We start from the raw sequence: 19354 nt of genomic DNA on the forward strand, positions 1-19354 counted from the left end.
GTCAGGACAGGGGGCTCTGGGGTAGGGGCCTCTGCTAGCTTACAGGGGCCCCCAGACAGGCTGCCCCCTGTCCTGAGGCCTCACGTCCTCACCTGCGGACCGGCCTGGTGGAGCCGGGAGCCAGAGCGCCCCGTGACTCCCTGCAGAGCTTCAGCACCTCACTCATTCAGTCATTCAGCCAGTATTTATTGAACACCTGCCGTGTACCGAGCACTGTGTTGTCTCAGGATACAAAAGCGACAAACAAACCAGATAAAAAGGTGGTGGTGGGGTGGCCAGCAAGGGAAGGGCACCTGGCCGGATGTGGTTTATTTTCAAAGGTACACATTGCTGCCTGGAAAACAAAACCAGCTAGCGTACCAGATTCGTGATTTCACTGGTGTCAGTGTTTAAGATGAAGCAAAGCTAGAAAGTAAAAAAGAAGTAGGGAGATTTGAAGTTCATTTGGAGAGCAGGTGGCAGTCAGAGAGGGCCAGAGTCTTTCAGGGTCGTGGGAGCCTGGGCTCGAAGCGTTGAGCAAGGGAAGTGGGGGCTGAGGGACTGAGCTTTGCCGCCTGCAGCAGGGAGACAAAGCCATGCTGTGGAGGGAGCCCGGGGGCAGCCCAGCACTCCCTCCCCGAAACCCCTGGAAGTCCCCAGACCAAGGGCCAGTTATACCATGCCCCTCCTCAGCCCGGCTCCGCTCAAGTAGGTTCTCGCGCTCAAGCATCACTGCTGCTGGTCCTCCTGGTTAGCGGGTGGGTTGCGGCTGCATTAGGGGCCGACGGCCCCAGCGGGGGCCGGGCTCCGCACCCCCACCTCCACTTGCTGGAGCATAAAGGAGCCTGCTTCCTGGTCACCAGATACATCAGGTTTGGATGCCTTCCCTTCCTGTCCCTTCCCTGCCACACCTTGAAGAGCCCGCATCCTCAGAGAGTTGTCCTCAGGCCTGGATGTTTTCCAGGTGACCCTTTCTCCGGGGGTGTGGCCTGTGGTGGGACATGGAGTCCACGGAGCCACCTCTGGACCCCCGCATCTCCCAGAGGACTGCCAGCCTTGTCCTGTGTAGACCCCTCCCCTAGGTTTGGAGTGAGCAAGGGTTTTGCAGGACCTTGACCCCCTCCATCAGAGAGCCAGACCCCTTCTCAGAAGTGGGGGTGCTGCCGAGCTGGGAGGGCTGGGAGGACTGGCTGGGCGTGGAGCTCCACGGAGCCCTTCAACTGGAGGTGGGCCATCAGCCAGGAGAGGGTGGGACTGAGGGTCCGCACTGCAGCCTCCCCCCTCCCCGAATCCCCCCACACGTGAACCAGGCCAGCGTGCGGCATCCTCTGATCTTCACTGCAAGCCTGTGCAGGAGGGGTCCTTAGCCCCATTCAACAGATGAGCAAACCAGTGCCCAGAATCCCTATCAGTGTGACACCACCTGCTTCTAGGAAAGAGGTGGGAGGGCTACTGCCAGGCAGAGTGGGGCATCAGCTACACCCAGGCTGCTGGGCCTGGGTGCTGGGCTGTGGTCAGCTACTGAACCAGGCTGAGAGCCAGGCTCTCGTACCAGAGTCTCACTCTGCTGCTTTCTTGGTTATATGACTTTGGCTCATCAGATCACTTCGCTGAGCCTCACGGTAGAGGGCCGTCTAGCTGCAAGGGACAGAAACATCCAAATCAAACAGGCCTATGTGTAAAAGGGGCTTTACTGGCTTATGGAACTGCAAAGTCTAGGAGACACTAGCTTCAGGAATGGCTGGAGCCAGGAGTTCAGTTTAGGTATTGGGTTTGGACTTTGCAACACTCACCTTGCTTTCCTTTCCTCCCTGCTGGCTTCACTTTGAAGGAGACCTCCATGTGGGTCCCTGGCTCTTTGCCTGGCAGGTAGGGCATACTCCCTGACCCTGCAACGGGCCAGCTACAGCTGCCAGGATGTGGTGAGCCACACGCTGTTTCTGTCTTGGGATGTCGACAGTGCCCTGGGGGAGGTAGGACAGGAAAAGGAGTTACCACAAAGGCAATCAGAGCTGAGCAGGGGGAGCTCCAAGGCCCACGTGAGCCCAGAGGAAGAACATCAGAGTTTACATCCGGATAGGTTCCCCAAGGGCTTCCTGGAGGAGGTGGCAGCTGAGCTAGACTTTGAGGGCATAGGAGTTGGCCTAGGGAATGAGAAATGAGGGAGCAGAAGCCCTTGGGTCCCATCTGGGGCTCAAGTGGGCTCAGGACCCGTGCACAGTGGGGCTGACGTGGCTGTAGTGGATTCTTGGGGTTCCAGCCCAGGCTCAGAAGTCAGGATCGGTGCCTGGGTGGGCCAAAGGGGAGACTGGGCCTGCATGTGGGCAAAAGATGGCCTGGCTTCCAGGCTGCAAGGACAGGAAAGAAATCGCATTTAGTGAGCACCTACTGTGTGCCTGTAACTTTCCACGTCGCCTCATCCTGCTGCACAGTGGCCCCTGGATGTCCCTCATCCCCACTTTGCAGAGAATGGGTGCGGGATCAGCACAAGCCTTTTCTAAATAAGTCAGTCAAGTGTATTTCCCCACAAATTTAGAATGTGCAGCTCACGCATCGGCCAGACTCCGTGGGCTCTGCTCTGGGATGCCCCGGGGACAGAGTAGTATGGGGAAGTCAACACATTCAAAACAGTTGTGTGTTGAAACACCTTCCCAGCAGACTAACCACCAGGCCTCCCATCACACCCGGAGCAAACACAGTAAATCTGAAACCCGATGCCTGCAAAACAGGGGCGTGTCGGGGCCAGAGGCCAGTGAGAGTTGTGGCGCCCAAGATCCTACCCCCCACCCTCACCGTGGGCGCGGACAGACGCCCTGTTCCTCAGCAGCCTGGAGACCAGCTTGGTTCTGAGCTTTGAGCAGAGAATTTTTAAACCACTTCTAAGCTGCGCCCAAAGAGTGTTCACTCGTAGCTGAGATCCGCCGGGGGAGGAGCCGGGTAGGGCAGGAAGTTGGGGGCTCAGTTCCCAGCGTCCGTTCCTGTTGCTGTGACCCCTCGGGCAGCCCCCTTTACCTCTCTGAGCCTCAGTTTCACAAGGTGAGGATTAAGCAGCATCATACGTGGGCGGGTCCATCATACGTGGGCGGGTCCATCATGTGTGGGCGGGTCCATCATACGTGGGCGGGTCCATCATATGTGGGCGGGCCCATCGTACGTGATGACGTGGCCGCAGTTCCACCTATGTCAGTGATTACTACCCCTGAGGAAAAATAATGTTGTCAGTTTGACGATAATGTTTTTTGTTTGTTCGTTTGTTTCTGTTTTTGTGGAGGAGAGATAATTAGATTTACTTACTAGTTTTTTTAATGGAGGCACTGGGGATTGAGCCCAGGACCTTGTGCATGCTAAGCATGTGCTCTACCATTGAGCTATACCCTTTTTTAAATTGGCATTTTTGCAACCATGAAAATGTTTGGTTCAGGGTATAAGCCCCTGGAGGGCAGACATCAGGCCGTCCAGCCCTGTGTCCACCTGTCAGACCTGAGGTTCAAGAAATGCACTTGGGGAGATAAAGCCACATTTTGAATTTGTCAAATTCCAAGTCAATCCAAGGTGTTCTTTTCCTAAATAACGCAGTGAGACAAAAGAGAAGACGACTGGACGTTTCCCTGGGGATGTAATCAAGCGTGGAGGGAGGCCGCAGCTAGCTGCCTCTGGCTCTCCGGGTGTGGGAGAGATTTAGGAGAGGGTTCCCGGGAGGCGACCTCGGAGCCAGGTCTGGAGTGTGAGGAGGACTGAGTGGGTGGAGAGGGAGGAGACTTTGGGCAGACCCTGCAGGTCAAGTCCCCGTGGTGTTTGGGGAACAGCCGTCGGTGTAGGGTGGCCCGGGGTCTGGAAGGGATGAGGCTCAGATTGAGGCCAAAAGCAAAGGCAGGTGGGGCCCGGAGGCCGGACTGCTGCACTCCCTCTGTGGGCAGGGCCGGCAGGGCTTTTGGGCAGGGAGGTTGGACTGACCAGTACTCTTTGTGACAGTAACAAAGTGACAGTAACAAAGAGCCCAGACTGGCTTATGCCTAAGGCTGAATTTACTGCCTTCTATTTCTGAAACAGATGGGACTTCAGGTACAGTGTGATTCAGGGGCTCACAGTGTGTCAGAGGGACTGGTGTTTCTTTCTCTTCTTTCACGACTTCGTGCCCAGGCAGCCTCTCTGCTCGTGGTGGCCTCAGCAGCTCCAGGTTTGCAGTAGTCTGATAGCCAGTCATCCCAGCAGAAACTTCCAACAGAACGCCCAGAACAGGTTTGGGCCGCCTGCGCATCCCTGAACCAGTCAGTCTAGTGAGGAGGGTGGAAGGCTCTCAAGTTAGGGATGGAGCCACCAGACATAAACTCAATAGACTAAGAGTGGAGGAGGGGGTCCCCCTGAGAAAACTGGGGTGATTTACTGGGAGTGAGAATGGAGGCAGGGCGGGTACAGACGTCCCGCATCACCCCTGTGACCTGATAAGGCACTGTGCTAGCTGACTGGACCTGCGTCATCCCTTCCTGTCAGCCCAGGAGGTAGGGTTTCTCCTGATCCCTATTTCTCAGATGAGAAAACCAAGGCTTAGGGAGGTACAGTCACTTGCCCAAGGTCACACACACCATTGGCAAATGGCCTCAGACCCTAAATCAGCTTGAGCCCGAAGCCCAGGCTCTGAACCATCTGGGCACCTGCCTCACAGTGATCAGGTCTGGGTTTGAAGAGGATGCCTTAGGACCTCGGATGGGGGACAGACCGGCGGGGGAGACCGGAGGCCAGGGAGGCAGAGAGGAGGGAGCCCTGAGAGAGGTGGCACAGGCTTCTGCAGCCCCTTGTCCCCGAGGCACTGCCAGCCTGGCTCTCCTGTGATGTTTCCTTAAGCAGAGAAAATATCCAGTGAAGTGTGTGTATTCATTACCGTGCCTCCTGGTTCCTGCTTGGGGCGATCTTAGCAGGAGCGTGCCAGATGTGAGGCACCTGGCCTGGAGGCTGGATTTATGCTCCGGCTGTGGGCACAGGGGTACTTCTGGGGGCATTTCCGGAGGAAGTGGTCAAGGGGAAGTGACCCCCTCACCCCCGGCACAGGGCCAGGGTGGGGAGTGCACGGGATGGGGAAACCGGCACTCCTCACTTCCCCTTTCAGCCCTAAGACTTCCCAGGCCAGAGTGCTGCCTCCCTGCTGACGTCACACCCTGTCAGAGTCATCCTGCCCACACCCTCCTTGCACAGAGGGGAAACCGAGGCAGTGGGGGCACAGCACGCTCTCACCTTGCTGTCACCATGTGGGGACCTCTGGCTGTCTGAGTACCAGTATTAGATGGCCTGGGGCAAGCCACTGGGCTGCTCTGGGCCTTGGGGTTAACATCTGCAAAATGGACCTGTAACTACCGAACAGGGTGGGCAAATGAAAAATCCCTGGAAAGTCCAGGCCCAGTGCCTGGGACCTCACAGGTGTCCCTGAATGCCGGCTGTGACGATTCCTTCCTTTACATGGTGAACTCAGAAGGGACAAATGGCTGTAGATCCCAGAAAAGCTGGGCCCAAGACCCAGCTCTCAGCCGTACAAGCTGTGTGGCCTTGAGCAAGTCCCCTCACTCCTCTGGGACGCAGTTGCCTTATCTGGGAAATGGTTTTCAGATCACCAGGGATCACTGAGCAGATTAACAGAATGCCCAGCCCACAGGACGGGATTTTCTGGGGTGTCTTTCCCACCGGGAAGCCCCCGGCTCCTCCGCGTCCCTTCCTGCCCTGGGAGGGGATCAAGTGAGTTACTCTGTTAAAAAGCTGTTTAGCTAATATCTACCAAGCACCTACTGTGTGCCTGGCAATGTTCTGGGCAGTGAGGAAGTCAGACCAAGCTCCCTGGCTGCCCCGCTCCCAGGTGGCAGTGGGCCCCCTCCCAGTACCCCCACTGCCCCATCATCGGGATGTTGGCCAGTTATGGGAGGGGGGCCCCCCGGTGTGTCTGGGTGCTGCATGTCTGCTGAAGGCAGAGTCCTTTGCTGACAGAGCCCCAGCCTTCTTCTGGGGGTCCGTGAGCCCCCATCCTCCCTGCGTGGGGCGCTGGGTCTGTGTCCTACCCGCAGTGTGGCAGGCTCCTGTTGGCTTCCCCTCGTGGCTACAGTTGGGAGCTGGAGGCGTGTCTGCAGGGCGTCCACTGCCCTCGGGGAGGGGGCTCCTGGTCAGCGGAGAGGACCAAGAAAGGATCAGGAGGAGGGCAAGTCCGAGTGGGGCGACTTGGACGAGGGTCTTTGCCCCTGAGTCTGTGTCCTCCCATGTAAAGGGGAGAAGGACTCCCACCCTGGCAAGGGCTTCATAACCCTGTACCGTAGAGGCACCAGGAGAGGCCGCCAGTCCCACGCAATCAGAGCCCAGCTCAGAGCGGGCCTCAGGCTGTCCCCAGGTCTACATCCCTCCACCCCATCCAGGTCGCTGTTGTGTTTGAAGGGCAGGGAAGCTCCCCGGGGGCCAAGGACCTTGCTCACGGCCCCCACCCCTCCAGGGAGCGCTTTGGTGCCCTGGTTCTGCCTCCCTGGCTGTGGCCTGGGCCGTGAGCTGTGACACCCCCAGACAGCCGCACCCGTGATGAATGTGGTTTTTTGGGGTTCATCTAGCATTTGCTGTGTAACAAACCACCCTGAAGGCACTGGTTTCTTACTGGGCCTGACTCTGCTGACTAGAAAGCCAGGCCATCCCCGAGGGTCCCCCTGGGCTCCCAGGAAGGTCCGAGGTGGCCCCACTCACATGGCTGTGGTTGGTGCTGGGGGCACCCCGGTCCCTCTTCCCGTGGTCCCCGGTGGGCAGCCGGCGTCCGTGGCGGTCTGAGGGCAGCCTTGCAAGAGGGCGAAGGTGGACCCACAAGACCCTTGAGGTCCAGCCTTGGAACAGACACGACCATGACACTTGCCACGTTCTAGTGTGCAAAGAAAGTCATGTGGCCAAAGGGCATGAAGATAGACCCCCGCTGTGGGAGGGGGGCGTCCCAGTGCCGAGGGCCTGGGTCCCGGCATGGGGGGAATTTGTGGCCATATTTTGCAATCACAGACTGTATCATTGGGATTTTGCTGGACTCACTTACAAAGGTTGGAATCAGGGCCAAAAACAGCCCAAAATTACCCTCGTAAACCTACCCTCGGAAACCCCTGAAGTTGCCTGTGATGTGCAGGAGCTCCGAGCCACTGAAGCCGTGAGTCTCTGAGCCAGACCAAATGGGGGACAGGGCTTGTCCAGGCATCGCAGCTTTGCAGCGAGGGGGGGACCCGCAGTCCCAGCTGGGAGTTGAGGGGTCTAAGCTGACTGGCTCACCGACTCCGTTCTGAGTTTCCCTTCAGCCTCTGCGGCTGGGCTGCCCAGGGCAGAGGCCACTGGCCACAGACGGCTGTTTAAATTTCAACTGATGGAAATCAAATTTTTAGAAAATTCAGCTCCCTGACTAGCTCCATTCCCAGTGCTCAGTGGCCACACGGCTAAGACATGGGGAACCAGGAGTCAGCTGGCCCCAGCCCAGCCCCTGTCACCCAGCCCCTAGGTCATGGTCACCCAAGCCCAGTGCTGGCTTTTTGGGACTCAGAAGTGACTCAGCCCCGTCCTTGTCACTGCCCTTGAGAGGCTCTGGATCTGCTGGGGCAGGCAGGCGGGAAACACATGGTGACAGTGTGAACCGGGTGGCCAGGACCCCGGAGGCTTGCTTCAGTGGGAGTCCTAGAGCCTCACCCTCACCCCCTTGGGCCCTGTCCTCGCCCCACGAAGCCAGGGGGCTCCATGTGCACCTCCCAGGCTTTTCCAGTAGAGGAAGGGTGCCTTTGCATCACCCAAAATTTTAAGAAACCTCCCTCGTGCACCCCACCCCCGCACACCAGGGTTGGTGTCCGTGACTGAGAGTTACAGTGAGCCACTAAGAACCCATTTTACATGAATTTTATAAATTTTATTCCTCGCTCAGCATCTGTTTTGGTTTGAAAGATGTCAATGTGTGAAACGCAGTATTTACTTGGTCTACCAGCCGTGTTGGGTGGGCATATGGGATGCAAGAGCCCCGAAAATAATTCAGGGGCTTCCAGCTTGGGAATCTCTGAAATCTCCAGGAGCGGGAGGCCCTGGGCAGCTCCTGGGTGGTGGGGTGGAGGCCACCTTGAAGGGTCTCCAGGTGGCAGCTCTTTTCGTTCTGGTGGTGGGAGGGGAGCCAGGTGCCCCCTTAGCATCCTATCCCCCATCCTTGACTCCCTGCACTACCATAGCCGGCAGGTACACTCCCCCCCCACCCCACCCCACCCTCGCTCTTGCTTGTTCCAGTCTGAGGTATTTGCGCAGCCCTGCCCTCCAAGCCACAAGCCCCAGGGTTCAAGAGCCGTGACCCCCTCTGCTGCATGGGAACTGAGATCATCTGGGGAACAGGGAAGGTTCAGATACAAATCCCTGCCCTCCAGGGGTTTCCACATCCCCTCCCTCTCCTGCAGGACCCCCTCCCCCACCCAACTTCCGGCGTCACCAGGGCAGGGATCTGTGCGTGTCTGGCTCACGGCTGACCCCTTGCACATAGTAGGCACTCAGTAAATACTGTTGGGTGGATGGATGCTGGCTGTGGCGCACACAGGCACGTGTCCCGACCCCATCCCCCAGGCTCTGGCTGTGTCTTCTCTTTGGGGGCCCCGCAGACGTGTGATGAGCAGGGACACCCCCTATGGGAGGTGTGTTCACAACTAGATCAGTGCCTTTTCTCCTTCTGGGATCTGTGGATTTACTCCCAGGGGTATTCAAGTTCCACTTGAGAATATTTGTATGTGTGGAGCCTTTAAGAGTTGTGAGAGTTATTCTGTAATAATTTCAATCTTGAAGAAGACCTGCAAGAATAAAAAAAATTCTCCCACGTACCCTTCACCCAAATTCATCATAAGTAACATTTCACCAAATTTCACTCTCTCACAACGACATTTTTTTCTCCCAGAACTATTTGAGAGGTCATTGCAAACACGCAACCTGATGACTTTTACTCCTAATTCTTCAGCATAGATTTCCTAAGAGCAAGGACAGTCTCTTACGTAACCACGATCCAGGAGCCAAATTCAGGAAACCTAATATGGACACAATTCTGGGATCTAATAAGCAGTTTAAGTCATATTTCAGCAATTATCCCAATAATGTCCTTTAGGCAAGTTTTTCCCCCAATCTGGGATCTCACATTGCATTTCATCACCACATGTTTACTTGAAGCTTAATCAAGGTATAATTTATGTACCATAAAATTCACTCAACTTAAGTGTATGATTGAATGGTTATTAGCGTATTTACAGAGCTGTGTAACCGTCACCACGGTTTTACTTGAAATCATTTCAAATCACCTTTGAAAGAAACCGTCACTCTCTTGTCCCACCCCTGGCTCCCAACAGCCACTAAGCTACTTTCTGTCTGTAAATTTGCCTTTCTGAGCATTTCATATACATGGAATCATCCAGTACGTGACCTTTCGTGTCTGGCTTCTTTTATTTAGCATCCTGTTTTCAGGGTTCAGCCATGCCATAGCAGGTGTCTGAATTTCATCCCTTTTCATTGCTGAATAATATTCTGTTGTACAGAAAGACTGTATTTAGTTTATCTATTGTCCTAGGTTGATGGACATTTACGTTGTTTCCCAGTTGATGGATATTCAGGTTGTTTCCACTTTTTGACTATTACAAATAATACTGCTAGGAATATTCACATATGTATTTATTTTATTTTATTTTTTCTTGAAGTATGGTTGATTTGCAATGTTAGTTTCAGGTGTACAGCAAAGCAGTTCAGTTATACAGATATATACATATTTTTTTCAGATTCTTTTCCACTATATGTTATTACAAGAAATTAAATGTACTTCACTGTGTTCTTCAGTAGGTCCTTATTGTTTATCTATTTTATACATAGTAATGTGGATCTGTTAATCCCAAATGCCTAATTTATCCCTCCCCTACACATACGTTTTTATGTGGACGTATATTTCCGTTTCTCTTGAATAGACACCCAGGAGTGGAACTGCCAGGTCATATAGTAACTCTGTGTTTAACTTTGAGAGAAACACCCAACTGTTTCCCAAAGTGACCGCAGCGTTTTCCATTCCCAGCAGCACTGTGTGAGGGTTCCAGTTTCTCCACATCCTTTCAACACCTGTTATTGTCCATCATTTTTTTCCTAAGCTTTGAGATTCTTTTATGGTAATAAAGATGTGTGTTTAAAAATAATCCTTAAAACAGAAATTTTAATTTGTGCCCAATACATTGATTTTTTTTAAACTGAAGTATAGTTGATTTACAATGTTGTGTTAATCTCTGGTGCACAGCATAGTGATTCAGTTGTACGTTCCTTTTTACATTCTTTTTCATTGTAGGTTATTACAAGATACTGAATATAGTTCCCCTGCTGTGCAGTAGGACCTTGTTGTTTATCTGTTTTATGTATGGCAGTGGTAACAGCTGATACTCTGCTCCCAGTTTGTCCCTCCCCACCCCCTCTGCCCTCTGGTAACTGTAGTCTGTTTTCTGTGTCAGTGAGTCCGTCTCCGTTTTGTAAATAAGTTCGCTTGCGTCCCTTTGTTTTCCACTCCAGCCGTCCCAGCAGGTGCGGGGCGGCACCTCACTGTGGCTGAGCTGTGGCCCCCTGACGGCTAATGACGCTCAGCGTCTTCCCAGGTGCTCACTGGCCGTTTGTGTACCTATTCAAAACTTTTGCCCATTTTCAAATTGTATTGTTTTCTTACTATAAAGTCATAAGAGTTCTTTCTATATTCTAAATACAAGTCTCTTTTTGATTTCGTGATTTGCAAATATTTCCTTCCAGTCCGTGGCTTTTCATTTTCTTGATTGTGTCTTTTGAAGTGAAGTGCAAAAGTTTTGAATTTTGCTAAAGTCAAGTTCATCATTTTTTTCTTTTTTTCTCGTGTCTTTGGTGTCATATCTAAGAACCATTGCCTAATTCAAGGTCAGAAAGATTTACTTCTATGTTTTCTTCTAAGAGTTCTAGTTTTAATTCTCATATTCAGATCTTTTATCATTTCAAGTTAATTTTTGTGTATGATAGGAAGGAAGGGTCCAAACGCGGGCCTTTCTGTGTGGATAACCAGTTGTCCCAGCACTGCTTATTGAGGAAACTATTCTTTCCAATGAATTGTCTTGCCAGAAATCATTTGACTATGATACAATTTTTTTTAATTGAAGTATAGTCAGTTTACAATGCTGTGTTAGTTTCTGGTGGACAGCATAGCGATTCAGTTATACATATATATGTATATATACTCCTTTTCATACTCCTTTTCATTTTAGGCTGTTACAAAGTATTGAATATAGTTCCCTGTGCTCTACAGCAGGACCTTGTTGTTTATCTGTTTTCTGTATAGTAGTGTGTATCTGCAAATCCTGAACTCCCAATTTATCCCTTTACCCTTCTTCCCCCCTGGTAACAGTGAGTTTCTTTTCTATGTCTTTGAGTCTTTTTCTGTTTTGTAAATAAGTTCATTTGTGTCCATTTTTTTTTAGATTCTACATATAAATGATATCATATGGTATTTTTCTTTCTCTTTCCGGCTTACTTCACTTAGTGTGATAATCTGAAGTATGACAATCTCCAGGTCATCCACGTTGCTGCAAGTGGCATTATTTCATTCTTTTTTAATGGCTGAGTAGTATTCCATTGTATACATATACCACAGCTTCTTTATCCAGTCATCTGTCGATTTAGGTTGTTTCTATGTCTTGGCTATTGTAAATAATGCTACTATGAACATTGGGGTGCATGTATCTTTTCGAATTAGAGTTTTCATATTTTCTGCATATATGCCTGGGAGTGGGATTGCTGGATCATATGGTAGCTCTATTTTTAGTTTTTTAAGGAACCTCCATACTGTCCTCCATAATGGCTGTACCAAACTGCATTCCCACCACAGTGTAGGAGGATCCCCTCAATAGTTTTTTAGATGTTATTTTCCTGAAGATGATACCCCCATCCCATTTTAGCAGACATGTGCTCCAGGTCACCTGGACGACTCTCTGAAAGCTGAGTTCTGCCACCCGGTTTCTGCAGCTGCCTTTTCTGTGTGTTTATGCACATGGGGTCATCGGGGGTCCCCAGTGTGGCAGCATTTAATTTAGGCTGCAGTGAGCCTGAAAGCGGGGTCTGATGAACGTTACAAACTGCTTTCTTAGGGGTCCACCTGTTCCTGAGTTTGAGAAACTCTTGCTGTAGAGCCGTTTCTCAGATGGGAAGGTAGAGGCCTACGTAGGGAAAGTCACATGTCCAAAGCCAGGCCTCTGTGAGTGCCCACACGCAAGCCTGGAGGCTGCGTGGAGTAAATCAGAGTGACTAGGTAGTTGCTAACACCCCCACCCCCCGCCCAGGTTTTCTCACCTGTAACATGGAGGGAGCATCACCCATCTCTGAAAACTGTAGGCGGAGAGCCCAGCTCGGCACCAGCAGACACAGCAGGGCATGACGTGTGCGGGCCGTGTTTCTCACGAGCCTGGGGCTGCCCCATCCCCGGCCCTGCCTCCCGCTGCCCCTCTCCTGCAGCACCTCCTCTCCCCAACACAGCAGCCCTGTGGCCAGCTCCAGGCTCCAGCCTTCCCTCTGCCTCACGCACCTCACCTGTTCCCCCTGCTTAGCCATTTCCTGGGCCCTGAGCTGATGCTGGCAAAACAGAGATGATTCCAGCTCCACCCCTGCCCTTGGGACCCGTGGACAGGGAACAGACTCACTAGCTGACGATTAAAGAACAGCATGGCAGTGGTTATTTTTATTATTAACAGCTAACATTTACTGAGTTTCTGCACTGTGCCTAGTTCTGGTCTAAGCACTGTCTCAGGGTGTACAGGGCATTGTGGGAGCCAGGATGTCTCGAGGAGGTGACATTTTTGCAGCTCGGTCTAAAGGGTGGGTTTGGACTTCAGCTAACCAGCAAAAGGCATTCATTAGGAGTTTTTGCCACTTTGGTGGGTGAAATGATATCTCACCCTTACGATGTGTGTCTCTTTATAAGTGAAGTTACTTTCTTTGTAGGTTTCTAGGCCATTTGTTTTCTTTTTCTCTGAACTACCTAGTTAGAGCAACTGGATACTTTTATTTTGCGTTCATGTTTTTTTCTTACTGATTTGTTAGAACTCTTTATATATTGAGAAATGGAGACAATAGTATGCGCAAATACACAGTGTTGTGAGACAGCATGGTGTGCTCGAAAGACATTAAGTATAGCTTGACTCTGGGGCAACAGCTGAAGACGGAGCGAGACAGGGAGGCAGAAGCTAGTTCTGATACTGAACTGAGGAGCTTAGACTGTCCTGCAGGTTATGGGGCGGCATAGAAGGGTTCTGAGCAGGGAAGGGGTGTGATGGAAAATGCTTTTTTTTTTTTGCTCTTTTTGTGGGGAGATTGTTAGGTTCATTTATTTATTTTCTCAATGGAGGCACGGGGGATTGAACCCAGGACCTCGTGTGTGCTAAGTGCGTGCACTGCCCCTGAGCTCTACCCTCCCTGCCACCAAAAAATGTATTTTTGAAAGTTGCTTTAAATAAGGGACAGTAGTGGGTGGATGGAAGGGCTGGAAGGATGGAGGCCAGAAAATACAGCACCTTGAATGTCCAGCCAGAGAGTGTCTCCTTGGTTTGGTGGGCATTGGGGAGCCACAGAACATTCTGGGTAGTGACTGGGGGTGGGCCAGAGAGGCGGTGGGGAGGGAGCGGGCTTGCGGGCAGGGCTGATCCCTGGGTGGGGTGAGTGGTCCGGTTCCCTACATGAGGCTTGGCCCACGCTGACATCTCAGCCCACACGGGTGCCCGGTGCTGTGTCTCCCACCCAGACAGGGGAGCGTCGCAGGGGTGATCTGGAGAGGAAGTGTGAAGCAAGAGTTCCCAGGCAGGGCACTGTGAGTGGGAGAAGGCACTGGGAAGAGCGCAGAAGTTGTGCAAGCCCCCAGCCTCCGCTCACCACCAGCTGAGTACCCCCGCCTCCCAGCTGCCAATTCACGTCAGGTCAGCTCTTCTAGCGAGGAGGGTCTGGGGCTGGGAGGGTGTCAGTGCTGCAAGGAGACTTGGCACCTGCCTTATCTCAGCCTTCCTGTCTGCCAGGTCGGGGGCACCTTGAGGCTTGGAGGGAAATTAGCCTCCATGAGGGCGTCCAGGAGTCACCCCAGCCGGTGTCAGAGCAGGTCCTAGACGCCAGCCCCTACTCCCTGTCCAGTCTCAGAAATGATTCTTTAAAAACAAAATGGCGATACATGCACAGAGCACAAATATATTTAAATGGAACATTTCTGTGAAAAGCCAGTCAGTCTCCTTTGCACCGTGGCCCCCAGTTCCCCACACCCTTCCCCATGGCACCGCTATACCAGTTTCTTAAGCCTTGTCAGAGGTAATACAGGCACAAACCAGCTTGCACCTTGTACCCCCTCTTTTTAACCTAAAAAGTACCACCCATATCCTGTACTGCACCTTGCTTTTTCCACTAACCAAAATATCTTGGAAATTGTCCCTCATCAGTCGTGCACAGAAGCTCCAGCCTTTTGACAGCTGCATAGGTTTTCCCTGTACTGATGGCTCTTCGTGTTCATCTGATGAACAATTCCTCACTGGTGTGCTTTGGGTAGTGAGGAGATTCCAAAAATTTGTATTCGCTTTAAAGACAGTCACCTTCAGCGGGGAGGGTGGAGTTCAGGGGCAGAGCACGTGCCTAGCATGCACGAGGTCCTGGTTCAATCCCCAGCACCTCCGTTAAACAAACAAACCTAATTACCCCCCAAAACAAAATAAAGACAGTTACTTTCATCACATCTCATTTGTAACTTTATGAGTTTACGGATGTTCACTAAACTTACTGTGGCGATCATTCTGCAGTACGTACAGGTACCAGAGCATGATGTTGTACACCTGAAATGAGTACAAAGTTATATGTCAGTTATATCTCAATAAAACAGGAAGCAAAAAGAGAAAAAAATCAAGACAGTGCTTTCATTTTTTAAAGGCATGAAAAGGAAAAGATTGAATTGGCCCCTGAGGCTGTGCCTGTGTCCAGAAAACCCCTGGTGACTTTTTCCAAATCAGCTAATCCTCAGAAGAGTTACAGCTCCTCCCACACCCATTCCACACACCCCACCATCCTCCCAAAAGGTAGCCATCCATAACAGGTCATGGGTGTGTGTATCCTTTGGGGAAAAAAATAAGGAAATTCCAGTCCACATCTATGTATAACCTTTTGAAATGTATGCAGAAGGGATGGTAACTCACACAGTCCTCCGTCCCCTGCGTTTTTCAGGAGAAACGCTTCCTGGAGATCTTACCGCGAAGCCCCAGCCCGTGGGGGTGTCTTCGCACCAGCTCTCCCCCGACCACTGCTGGCCACCAAAGGTGTTTCTCTTCTCTCTTTGCTCACTCTTAGACAGAAGGCCGTGTGCACTGCCGTGGTGTTTTCACACCCGTGTGCTGTCCAGCTTTGCAGGTCACCCTTCACAAAAGTTCGCTTCACCTTGCACCTGCCCGGCCGGTGCATTGGACGTAGTCGGTTCCTCCCTCAGCAGCAGAAGCGTCATCACACTGGTTCATTCTTACCAGCTCGGTAGACATAACAAAATGACATGCATGTTGGGTTTGGGTTTGGGTTTCTTTAATATGCATTTAGTTACAAGTGAGATTGAGCATCTTTCCACGAACGGCTTGTTCATAGCCTCTGCTCTTCGTTCTCGTTGGCTCGCCATCTGTTTCCTATCGATCTGAGAGAGCTGTGCGTCAGGGAAATCGGCTCTCACTTTACTGCCCTCAGTTAACTTGTCCTATGCACTGCAGATACTGTTTTGAAGTTTACCATTGGCCTTTTTTTTTTTTTTTTTTACTTTGTGGCATGTTTTACTCCATTTAGAAGTTTTAATTTCTATAGTGTTAAATTCATCAGTCTTTCCTTCATGGCTTCTGGGAATGCAAATATTTATACCGTGCATTTTGCACAGCCTTTTCACACATTATCTCCGTTGGTCCTCGGAGCAGCCTTGGAAGGGAGGCGGTGCGGGGAGCTCTAGCGTCTTTCTGTTTTACAGATGAATTCAAGTGAGGCTCAGAAAGGGGGTGGGACTTACCCAGGCTGAGCAGATTCTAAAACCCTGGCCCTTCTCACCTCCCTCAGCTCCCTTCCCACCAGCCAGGTAACTCACTCCTGATATTGAGAACAGACGACGTAGCTTCGCTGACTGGGCATCTTGAATTATTAAAACTAGAAGAATCTTTTCTTTGAGTGCTCTTTTTTAAAAAAAGCTTTTGAAATGATACAATTCATAATTTTTAACAACAAAACCTCCGACAATACAGGAGAGTGGAGCACGAGGTTGGAGGTGGGGCGCATGCCTTGCCCTGGAAACCCATCTCCAAGGGTGACCACTGTCCTGTTGGCCGTGAGCGCCAACAAGGGGCCACGAGGGTGTGGAAGACCCACCAGGAGCCGGAGCAATCCGTGTGCGTCTCTGGCGCCAGGGCCTTGTCTATTGCAGGAACACCTTAGATGCGCATAAATGCTGCAAGAGATGGAGGTGACCAGACACTCCACTTAGCCTCTGCAGCCTCACAAGCCCGTGTTCAAATCCCAGCTCAGCCACTTAGCAGCTGGGGTGGGGGTGCGGTTGACTTACCTTCTCCGTGTTGAAGGGTCCTTGTCTGTGGAACTGGGATAATAGTTTCCAACTCATTTGTTTGAGGTGTCCAGCACAGAGCGCCAAACTAAATGTCCACCTCTCCCCTCTGATCTGCCGGTTCCTTCCGGGGTCCACTGCCTACTCCCACCTGGCCCCGGTATCCAGGGTCATGGGATATCAGAGCTGAAAATCAGGCTCCTTTCCTCTCCAGAAGCCTGGAGAGGGGAAGTGCCTTGCCCAAGGTCACACAGCCCACGGGTGGCAGGGCGGGCAGGGACTCCAGTCTCCTGACTCATTACATCATTCGCCCGGCCTCCTCTCTGCTGGACCACTGCAGCCCGCGCCTCCGGCCTCCTGTCTCACCCCTTCTGGCCACCAGGGGGCGCGGCCTAAGTCCAGCTCCGACTGCTGGCGCCCTTGCTCCAACCTGGTCGGGGGCTCCCAGCTGCCTACGAAAGGAGCCTTCCTCAATCTGGTGTTCAAGGGCCCTACACACCGGGCAACGCGCCTTTCCATGCTTGCTTTTCCCTTGGGTACAGTCCTGAAGCACCCTCTCTTTCCTGCCCCTTCCAGGCCCGGCCTCTCCTGCCTGCGCCACTTCTTCCCCACGGATTGAGTCCCCCTCCAGTGCCGTGCCACCCCACTCTCCGCGACAAGTGCCAGCTCACTGAGGCTTGTCCCCAGCATTCAGTTGGTGCTCAGTCAGTTTGTTGTGGGGTAAGGGGCGCCGCCGGCAGGCCCGCACCCTCCTCCCCAAACTGCCGGGAGCGCGCGTCCTGGAGGGGACATAGAGCTCCCGCCCCAGGCGCCCCCCACCCCGCCACGCTGTGCGACTCTGGGCCAATGTCTGCCCCTCTCTGGGCCTTAGTCGTCTCATCCGAGAACTGGGGAGGCTTCGGGGAGGGGGCTGGGCATGGCGGGCGGGGACTGCAGTTCTCCTTGGGAGGGGCCAGGGACCGACCTGCAGCTGCGTCTACTAGGTGTTTATCTCTGGGGTCTTGGGGAGTCTGAGCAAAAGGTCGGGGCCACAGCGCCTCTCCACCGCGCCCAGGCTGTGCGAACCCGGCGCCCCGGCCCGTCCCCGCAGCGGCCCCACCGACCTGGGCGCCCTCAACGGGCCCGGGCTCGGGTGACGTCGGCGGCCGGGGCGGCACCGGTTCCCCCGCCCCCACACCCCTGTCCGGGGAAACTGAGGCCGGGCGCCGACTGGCCGCGCACGCCAAGGTCACGGCGCGCGCGGAGACCGCCGGCCGGCGGCGCTCGGGCTGAGGCTCCCGCGCGCCCGGCCCCCCCCGCGCCGCGCTCCTGCCCGCCGCGGGGACGGCGGGGCGGCGGGGACGGCGCGCGCTCGGAGGCTGCGGGCGGCCCCGCGAGGTAGGAGGCGGGCCAGCGGGGGACGCGCGCGGCGGCGGGCGGTGCGGCCGGGGGCTGGGGGCCCGCGGGGGTCGGCGGGGGCTTGCGGTTGCACCGACGCGCGAGGAGCTCTCGGGAACCGGGCGGGGGTCCCCGGCGGGTTTGCAGAGCCGGGCCCGGGAGGAGGGCCGAGGCCGCAGTCGCGGGGACGCCGCGGGCCGCGGGGTTGCAGGGTTGGGCACCAGCGGCGCCCGAATCTCTGGGATTGGGGGGGTGGGGAGGGCGCCGATGTCCAGCTTCTGGAACCGGGGCTCTGCGGTGTCGCTCCCCGGACGCAGGAGCTGGAGCCTCCGCGGCTTTGCGGACGCGAAAGGCGCGACCTAGGGGGAGGGGGGCTCATGGTGTTCGTCTCCGCGCCTGTATAGCTGGCTGCCTCGCCCCGGCAGGGAAACGCGAACCCAGACCCCGAGCGTCGCAGGGGGAAGCTGTCCGCTCCCCATCCCCACACGCTCCCTTCCTTTTCTGCCCCCTCCTCCCTCTCCTCCGCGGAGAGATCCTGCTGCGGGTCCAGGGGCCGGAGCCTGCGGGCCGGGGGTTGAGGCATCTCAGGAATTCGCTGGGAGGCAGATAGACGCTCCTGGGCTGGGCTGGAGGGCTGGCCCGGAGTTCAGTCCTGCCCCTGACCCCCCGTGTGACCTTGGGCGGCTTCTTCCCCAGTACCACGTGGGCAGGGGGCCGGTCTGTAGTTGGGGGTCCTCTGGGCCAGACCCCCAACAGACCCGGAGTCGGTGTAGGAGGCTGCTTAGGGGCCGGGGCCCAAGGATCTCCCGACCCAGTCCCAAATGGGGCAGGGGGCGGCAGGGGTTGGAGAAGTGATGACGGCGCTATTGCGGGTATCAGGACGCCATGTCCCACCTGCCAGCCTGATGTGGGACCCTCGTGGACCTCTGGGCAGGAAACCCCTGCCCTGCCCCAACCAGCTGCCCTTGGGGCGGGAGTAGGCCGGGTGGATTGGCAGAAGTGTTCCAAGTCTGTACCCCGAGTCATGGGCAAAACCCCTCCCAAATTTCTGCCAGGCAGTTGCCGCTTTAAATTGCCAGGCTCAAAACTGTCACAGCTGATCTGTTCCTGGAGCAAACGGCGCAGAAAGATGACAGTGGGTGTCCCCTCCCCCGGGCCTGTCCAGGAGATGAGGCTCTGGGGCACAGCAGTCCGCTCTGCCTGGTCAGCTTTGTACATTTCACTCTGCGCATGCTCTGTAGTTGGTGGGGGGCAGCGGGGCACTCGCTCTGTGCTGGAAGCAGGAGCCTAGCTGTGCACTTTGAGGAGCCTGTGCTCCGCTCTGTGGTCAGTCCCCCCAGGACAGCGTGGGTGCCGGCCTGGGCAGCCCCCTGGGAGCAGCCCTGAACGAAGATGGCACAGGGGTGTCCT

The 19354-nt window shown here is 54.1% G+C and overlaps 1 protein-coding gene and 1 long non-coding RNA gene across 6 annotated transcripts in view; one reads left to right on the top strand and one right to left on the bottom strand.

Annotated features, from left to right (window-relative positions):
- IQSEC1 (IQ motif and Sec7 domain ArfGEF 1) overlaps nucleotides 1–19354 on the top strand; it is a 281388-nt gene that overhangs the window by 189379 nt on the left and 72655 nt on the right.
- On the bottom strand, nucleotides 40–17446 carry LOC106729049. Of its 5 annotated transcripts, XR_004312206.1 has the most exons (4): nucleotides 16568–17446; nucleotides 16375–16453; nucleotides 14771–14822; nucleotides 11758–14680 (listed from the first exon to the last, which is right to left on the bottom strand). It is a non-coding gene; the product is annotated as an uncharacterized LOC106729049 (long non-coding RNA). The 5 variants fall into 5 exon arrangements; XR_001365327.2 differs by lacking the exons at nucleotides 11758–14680; nucleotides 16375–16453 and adding an exon at nucleotides 40–3178; XR_004312204.1 differs by lacking the exon at nucleotides 16375–16453.

This window comes from Camelus ferus, chromosome 17, assembly GCF_009834535.1.
Source record: "Camelus ferus isolate YT-003-E chromosome 17, BCGSAC_Cfer_1.0, whole genome shotgun sequence".
Lineage (NCBI taxonomy): Eukaryota > Metazoa > Chordata > Mammalia > Artiodactyla > Camelidae > Camelus > Camelus ferus.